Raw genomic sequence first — 8557 nt, forward strand, 5'->3', positions numbered from 1 at the left:
CAAGGGCAAGCTATATCTGCCTGTGCACCAGCCCTGACCACCTGCACTCTCATGTATGATGTTAATATCTCTATTGTGAAGGAGCTTTCAGTAATCCCTTCCAGCATGAGCCAAGACACAGTCAGTTTGGCCTGACAATAGAGTAAGCCCTAAAGCCTGGCATTGTTTGTCAAGTACCAGTGGAACCTCCCTCCAAGCAATGCTTAATGAGCCAGTGTGAACGTAAAATGTCAGTCATGTAGTAAAGCATTATGTAAACACCCATTCATGGTCTGAAATATTGTCCAGTTTGTTGATTGTTCTTATGCAGTGAGATATTGTTGGTACATAAGTAGGTGTCAGATCTTTGACATATTCATAGTATTTGTGTGTATATTTCTTGCATAATGTTTACTAAGTGCTTTTTGACAGCGTTGTTGTATAATATGAAGACTGTTGTAACTGATCTTCACACTACACTAACTTATCCACATATCATGGATAGATCTCCCCTCCCCAATATGTCTCCCCTTAATCCTTGTCTGTCCTCCTTAGTGTTTGTCTTCCCTCCTTTTAGTCTGTGTCCCCCCTCTTAGTCCTTGTCTCCTTTCCTTAGACTTTCTCTCTCTCCTTAGTCTTTGTCTCCCCTCTGCATTCCTTGTCCTGACTTGGTTGATGCATGTCATCGATCTCAACTGCGTGGATCGATGCTCATGATATCAATCACTGGATTGTCTGTCCCAGACTCGATTATTTACAGACCGTCGTCATAAAGCTGGAATATTGCTGAGTGCGGCGTTAAACAACAAACAAACAAACATTCCTTGTCCCCGTCCTCAGTTTTTGTCTCCTTTCCTTAGTCGTTCTCTCACTCCTCAGTCTTTGTCTTCCCCATAATCCTAATCTCCCTTCCCCGTTTGTCTGTGTCTCCCCTCCTTAGTCTTTGCCTCCCCCATAATCCTAGTCTCCCTTCCCCGTTTGCTCTTGTCTCCCTTCCCTAGTCTTTGTCTCCCCCCATAATCCTAGTCTCCCTTCCCCGTTTGCTCTTGTCTCCCTTCCCTAGTCTTTGTCTCCCCCCATAATCCTAATCTCCCTTCCCCGTTTGCCCGTGTCTCCCTTCCCTAGTCTTTGTCTCCCCCCATAATCCTAGTCTCCCTTCCCCGTTTGCTCTTGTCTCCCTTCCCTAGTCTTTGTCTCCCCCCATAATCCTAGTCTCCCTTCCCCGTTTGCTCTTGTCTCCCTTCCCTAGTCTTTGTCTCCCCCCATAATCCTAGTCTCCCTTCCCCGTTTGCCCGTGTCTCCCTTCCCTAGTCTTTGTCTCCCCCAATAATCCTAGTCTCCCTTCCCTGTTTGCCCGTGTCTCCCTTCCCTAGTCTTTGTCTCCCCCCATAATCCTAGTCTCCCTTCCCCGTTTGTCCGTGTCTCCCCTCCTTGTCTCCCCCCATAATCCTAGTCTCCCTTCCCCGTTTGCCCGTGTCTCCCTTCCCTAGTCTTTGTCTCCCCATAATCCTAGTCTCCCTTCCCTGTTTGCCCGTGTCTCCCTTCCCTAGTCTTTGTCTTCCCCCATAATCCTAGTCTCCCTTCCCCGTTTGTCTGTGTCTCCCCTCCTTAGTCTTTGTCTTCCCCATAATCCTAGTCTCCCTTCCCCGTTTGCCCGTGTCTCCCTTCCCTAGTCTTTGTCTCCCCCCATAATCCTAGTCTCCCTTCCCTAGTCTTTGTCTTCCCCATAATCCTAGTCTCCCTTCCCCGTTTGTCCTTGTCTCCCCTCCTTAGTCTTTGTCTTCCCCATAATCCTAGTCTCCCTTCCCCGTTTGCCCGTGTCTCCCTTCCCTAGTCTTTGTCTCCCCCCATAATCCTAGTCTCCCTTCCCCGTTTGTCCGTGTCTCCCTTCCCTAGTCTTTGTCTCCCCCCATAATCCTAGTCTCCCTTCCCTAGTCTTTGTCTTCCCCATAATCCTAGTCTCCCTTCCCCGTTTGTCCTTGTCTCCCCTCCTTAGTCTTTGTCTTCCCCATAATCCTAGTCTCCCTTCCCTAGTCTTTGTCTTCCCCATAATCCTAGTCTCCCTTCCCCGTTTGTCCTTGTCTCCCCTCCTTAGTCTTTGTCTTCCCCATAATCCTAGTCTCCCTTCCCCGTTTGTCCTTGTCTCCCCTCCTTAGTCTTTGTCTTCCCCATAATCCTAGTCTCCCTTCCCCGTTTGTCCATGTCTCCCTTCCTTAGTCTTTGTCTGGGGCGGTCGGGTAGCCTAGTGGTTAAAGCGTTAGCTCGTCACGCCGAAGACCCGGGTTCGATTACCGACATGGGTACAATGTGTGAAGCCCATTTGTGGTGTCCCCCGCCGTGATATTGCTGGAATATTGCTAAAAGCGGCGTAAAACCATACTCACTCACTCACACTAGTCTTTGTCTCCCCCCCATAATCCTAGTCTCCCTTCCCCGTTTGTCTGTGTCTCCCCTCCTTAGTCTTTGTCTTCCCCCATAATCCTAGTCTCCCTTCCCCGTTTGTCTGTGTCTCCCCTCCTTAGTCTTTGTCTTCCCCATAATCCTAGTCTCCCTTCCCCGTTTGTCCGTGTCTCCACTCTTAATTCATTGTTTCTAATGACCCCTCCTCTTTTCCCCTCCCAAAGTAAATTGCTAAAAGCACAATAAATCTCCACAGACTCAACTACTTCATCAATCAACCGAAACTCTAAAGAACAAACATAATCTCAACCTATTTATCCTGGGTAAAAAACACCACCTTTCAGAGTCTGCACTACACAGCAGTACATTACAGCACAAGACTGCTGCGTAATTTCTGAGGAGTAAGTTCAGGTTAGACATGAAAGTTTAGTAGATAATACTAGATATAAACCACTTAAGCAAACAGAAGTTCTGAAGCACTTGAGACTGGGCAGGTGGAATTAACACTGGGCCCAGTGACACACCTGTGATTTATAGACTTGATTATTTCATTGCAAGTAAGTCATTTCGGGCAAACTCCCATGAAATAATGTGTCCTGATGTTTGACACTGGCCCACCCAATAAATGCTGGTAAAGCTGTACCCCATCAACCAGAAGGCTAGTGCATTAAACAGGGATGATGCACATACCTGATAACTATCTTCACAAAATTGGTTCAATTTTGAGATGAACAAAATAGTCAACAAGTTGATAAATAGTGGCAGTACTTTGCACATTGGGCTAGTGATGATGATGGTTGATGATGATGATGATGATGATGATGATGATGATGATGATAAACAGCTGTAATGCACCGAATCATTACACTGATGCATGCTCACAGTGCTACATTACATTGCAGTATTCAAACATAGCTACTCTCTGCTCACATCTGGCTGTCTTTGTGTGTCATCATACCCATACCGCAGAGATCGCTTCTCCCACATCACTGAATGCTTTTCCTGATCCAACTGTGCTTGAAGTTTATGGGAAATCCCTGTGTCCTGGAGGATGTCTGCTGGAGTATTTTATAGAGGGACCCCCAATCTTTAATTATTAACATTGGGGTTATTACAATGAACACTGACACTTTTCTTTAAGACCGAACGAGGCAGCAGGGTAGCCAAGTGATTAAAATGGTCACTCATCACGCCGAAGACCTGGGTTCGCGCCCAGTTAAGAAGATCTCATTGATAATAAAGATCTTTATTGTAAAAGGGTTTTACCTCGCAAAATACATCAAATCATTTGAGCACCTTAATTAAAAACATGAAAAGATTTGGAAAATATCTGTCAACCACTAGTTGACGATACACATGCTTTGCATATCCTACAAATTGAACAAATTTGGCACAGCACAGCCATGTTGTTTAAGAACTGGATGTCGATTTCATTATGGAATTTTGATTGGACAATGCACAGATTCGTTAGGCCAGCCACAATATAACTCTGTAATTCCAGCCTAGTTTGGCAAGTGTGGAAACTGGACTTTAAAATCAGATAATCATCTTTCTCTGGAAGATGCCCTATCTGCATCACAACTAAACATCCTGCCTCACATCATTTTTTTTGTCTCCAAGCACTTACTGACAAAGAAAATCACTTTGTGTTATCTGTCGCCCTTTTTTCTTTACATGCAACCTGTGCCGATTTCGGGTCAAAACATACGTCCACAGCAACTTATGCAAAAAAGTGCATTCAAATTAACATTTTCTTGCCATTGCTGAGCCTTTGATACATTTGTTTGTTGTTTGTTTGTTGTTTGAAGCAGCACTCAGCTGTCTCATTAAAATCAGTTCTCACTATCGCTAAACAAAGATCTGAAGACATCCCATTAGGGGTCACATAAGAACGACCTTTCATCCGACTAATTACCAGATTATAAAAGTGACAGTCAGAATGTGATTTCTAATCATGCAACCTCGATAATTTTAACATGGGGTTTTCCGAACAATAGTTACGTGTTTAACGACTGAATCCATACAATCTAGACCACCTATAAGCCATTCCAGAATGTTCTTTTGTTCAGGTTTCAAATTTGTAATCGAGAATTTGTCAAAATATGTTTCAAAGCATAGTCGCCAATTTGAAATTAGTGCCGTAAAGCAAAAGAAAGCTGCCTTCTGACTGGTCATTCCATTGGTTGATCAAAGTTCACGCAAGGTCGGTCTGACGTGACCTGTAATGGTATGTCCTCAGATCTTTGTTTAGCGGTAGTGAGAACTGAGATCTGATTTTAATGAGATTGCAGCACTCAGCTATATACCAGCAATGTGGCGGCGGTCTGTAAATATCAAATCTGGATCATCCAATGATTGACATCATGAGCATCGATGCACACAATTGGGATACAAAGAAATGCAATCAACCAAGTCAGCGGGCCTGACCAACCGATCCCGTTTGTTGCCTGTTGCACAAAGCATACCGGTATGTTCCTGGGGACCTCTATTCCTATCTGGAATCCAGATAGCAGATCTACCAGAAAGTATTATTCTAATACATCATGCGTGAATTATCAATATTTTGTATAATTAAGACATAAAAGAAACTAATTGTCTGTCTAATTGAGACTGAAGGGGCTTTATATTATCCAACATACAAGTTAATCAAAATACAATACTAAGTCTGTCTATTTTCTGATTCAAATTACAAAATGGTTCATTGATTATTTTCCATTGTGCCTACTCTGTTTACTTCCAATTTCACAAACAGAATTTGTTGTGTCGGTATGACATTTGATAAAGTCAATATTTGATGGCTTTATAACATTCCTGACACTGACACGGCGTCACAAGATGTCATGAAGCACAAATATTTGACATTTCAGTTCATGGATTAGGATGATAATGCTAAAACCTAGCATAGTTGCTTATTTGACCAGCCATCATGTAGATGGGAGGAATTATTTATTCACGTGTGTCTTATACCACCCGATTGTAATTTCTTGGCTGTCTCTCCAAATGGTTTTATAATCCACCACGTGGCTGTTTCCCAGTTTTCCAGAATTCGAACCCACACTGCCAGAGTGCCAACATTTGTTACACTTGACCACTTTCTAAATTGCATTGTATGTTCATAGCTTTCGGCCATGGGAGCCGTGCCAATTTATACTTGTCAGAGGGGTACACAAAGTACATGATCTAGACTACCAGATGTCGGATTTTCATTTTTATGGAAGCCTCGGTGGCTGAGTGGGTTAGATTGCTGACTTTGTGTGCTGGCAATTAGGTGCCTCACTCTGGCAGTGTGGGTTCGAATCCTGGACGGGACTCAACCCCCCAAAACGAACGAGAATCTGTACTTTACTCAGAAAGTGTTATTCCAAATATAACATTTGTTACAGTATAATTGATGACCGCCCACTTTTTCAAGATCCATTCTCTCAGTAAAGCATGAAGTTGATACCTTGATTCCAACCGGCAATGGCCTACATACCCCCATTCCACCCCGAATTCCCTCCACCCTCATACCACCTCACCCCCAACTCCCTTCATTCAATCTGTCCATGGCCCATGTTCCCCTCCCCCAACCCCCTACCTCCCCCCTCACTCCTTTATTCCATCTGTCCATGGCCCATGTTCCCCTCCCCCAACCCCCTACCTCCCCCCTCACTCCTTTATTCCATCTGTCCATGGCCAATGTACCCCCCCTCACCCCAAAATCCCTCATTCCTTCCACTCCAATTCCCTCAGATCCAAATACCCCCTCCCCCTGAGTCCCTCAAAGACATACCCCCTCACACCCCATACCTTACTCCAGATTCCCTCTACCCCTGACAAACGCAGGGAGTTTTTAATCGGGACTGGATATTTTTTCAGCTATAGCTGCAAAACCAGATATCTTTTTTAACTAAAACAATGAACCCAAATACTTTATCAAAAGCATCTTGGAACAATTGTCTTTTATGGCAGACAATTTTTCTTTTTTTATAAACAGTCTGAAGCATAACTATTTTTTTCAGAATCCCACATTGTACACATTGTATTTGATAAAATCAATGAATCCCAATAGCAACCCGGTTTCTTCAATCAGTGTGAGTTTATGATCTTGATTATTGGAGATCAATATGATTACTTGTATTGATTTCCACTGTAACAGTGATAGTTCCCTAGTGTGAGGTCTGTTGTGTTGAGTGTTGGTACTACATCAGCACCATATTCATAATCATATTCACATCAATATTGTTGATTACAAGGCAATCCATTGAGAAATGATTCAATATAAATGACACAAACATAACATTTTCCTTTATGAAATCTTAGTTACATCAGTAAAATGCCTGTGTGCTATCAATTTCAGAGTGGTGCAAAATGGATCATAGCAAATAAATCTTTACCATGTTATTTCAATGCTACAAACATAAGTCTTTGATTGGCATTTAGAAGTTGAAAGATCGTGAATACATGACACTTTTTATGGATAACAACTTCTTTTATGCTTTGTTATGACGTTAGTTCTTCCCCCTTATCAAGTGAATACTGTCGTTTATCCATTTATGCTGGTTTTTTTCACTACACTATTCCATAAAAGTTTTAAAAAATGTCAGTATTTGTGTTAGGGCTGGGACGAGTCCAAATTTACTACCCGGGTACCCACCCCCTATTAACCCACCCTCCCCGGATACCCGCTGTAGATCTCAAGAGGTAGGTACAGACTGTCCAAATGAGAAAAGTTTGACCGTAGCCCTGGCAAAATGTGTTTAGACACACAAATAAAATGATCTGGTGTATACACTGAAGTTGACTGAAGTTTTATTTTTATTGAAACATATAAAAGTCAGAAGGAATAGGCGTAGTAGTCAGAAAGAACTGCGAACATTAGTGACTTGTAGTTCAAGATAATTTTTGTCTTTAAACAATATATCATGTGACTAACCACGGGTCCGGGTAGTTCTGTGGGTACCCGGGTCCTACTCAGTACCCACCTGACCTGAGTACCCGAGTTACCCGTCCCAGCCATAATTGTGTCTCTTCAATGAATTATACTCATTGAAATTTTATCACTTGTGTATTTGATAACAAACGTACCTAAAGATTCATTTGATTCAATAATCATAACATATATAATCAGTATGATATATAGACTATTATCATCAATAACTTCTCAGACATTTATGAGAAATCAAATATTGACTTGTACTGTCACATAGCAAATGGTGCATTAAATTTGAACTGTCATGATATAACAAAACAAAAGTTAAAACAATTATCATAACAGCTCATTCATCCACGCAAACGGTCCCTCCTAAGATAATTGCTGATCATATATACAATAACAATTTCTCACAATATATGACAACTCGACTGGTATCCCATATCTTATTTAAAGGTATTTTATTAAATTAAGTTTACAAATGGTTTAAAAATGTACAAGTATTTAAATCACAGCGAGTCCTCTGTGAACAAATCGAGCAAAACGAACTCCCGTTGCAACCCATACAAGCAGTGTCTTAGACAAACTGTCTAGAGAGTTTCTCAGGGAATTTACTAATTGCTCAGGGGTTCGATGGTAATAAACAACCGATGTCAACAAAGCCCCGGGCTGGTGTGGTACTTTGACCTTCAATACCTCTCAACGCTTACACTGTGATGACACCTACCTCATCTGACTGTCACAACATCAACGACGTCGCATCCATCCACAGCATCTAACAACGACTGTCGTTTTGTGTGTCAAATCACTATTCGGCCATGTTGCTCATATCGCCGAACAATCATAGGAACTAACGCGCTCACCTAGAGCTTGGCTGTGATTGGTTGCTATGAACGCTAAGCGAGTTGACCGACAGATCTACTGTTATATCTAGCGAGCGGTAGACTTGCGGCGAGCGGGGTTACACGCATCGACGACTCAGTGAATAAACAGCTTATGGCTGGTAGACGGAAGGGGACCAGCGATACACAAATCTATTGATTTTTTTTTGCAAACTTTCATAAAAGCGCGTGTCACAATTTTAGTTATTGATTAAACGATCACAGTGGAGCCGACGACCCGACAACCCTATCGCTGGGGATATAATATTTGGGATTATCATTGGGTGTGAATCATTTTCTACTTACGTGATTGAACTATTGATCGATATTGAATCACACCCAAATAGAATGTTATCATCATTGTATTGGATATGTATTTAGATTT

General features: G+C 42.3%; 1 protein-coding gene across 1 annotated transcript in view; it reads right to left on the minus strand.

The window, feature by feature from the left end:
• The window catches only part of LOC124142588 (ankyrin and armadillo repeat-containing protein-like), a 29697-nt gene extending 21546 nt beyond the window's left edge, over positions 1 to 8151 (minus strand). Inside the window, exon 1 of the mRNA XM_046511162.2 lies at positions 8019 to 8151. The gene's annotated coding sequence lies outside the window, so the exon portion shown is untranslated. The remainder of the gene's footprint in view (positions 1 to 8018) is intronic.
• Positions 8152 to 8557: the final 406 nt, after the last annotated feature.

Source organism: Haliotis rufescens, unplaced genomic scaffold, assembly GCF_023055435.1.
Source record: "Haliotis rufescens isolate VD_foot unplaced genomic scaffold, xgHalRufe1.0.p SCAF_19, whole genome shotgun sequence".
Classification (NCBI taxonomy): domain Eukaryota; kingdom Metazoa; phylum Mollusca; class Gastropoda; order Lepetellida; family Haliotidae; genus Haliotis; species Haliotis rufescens.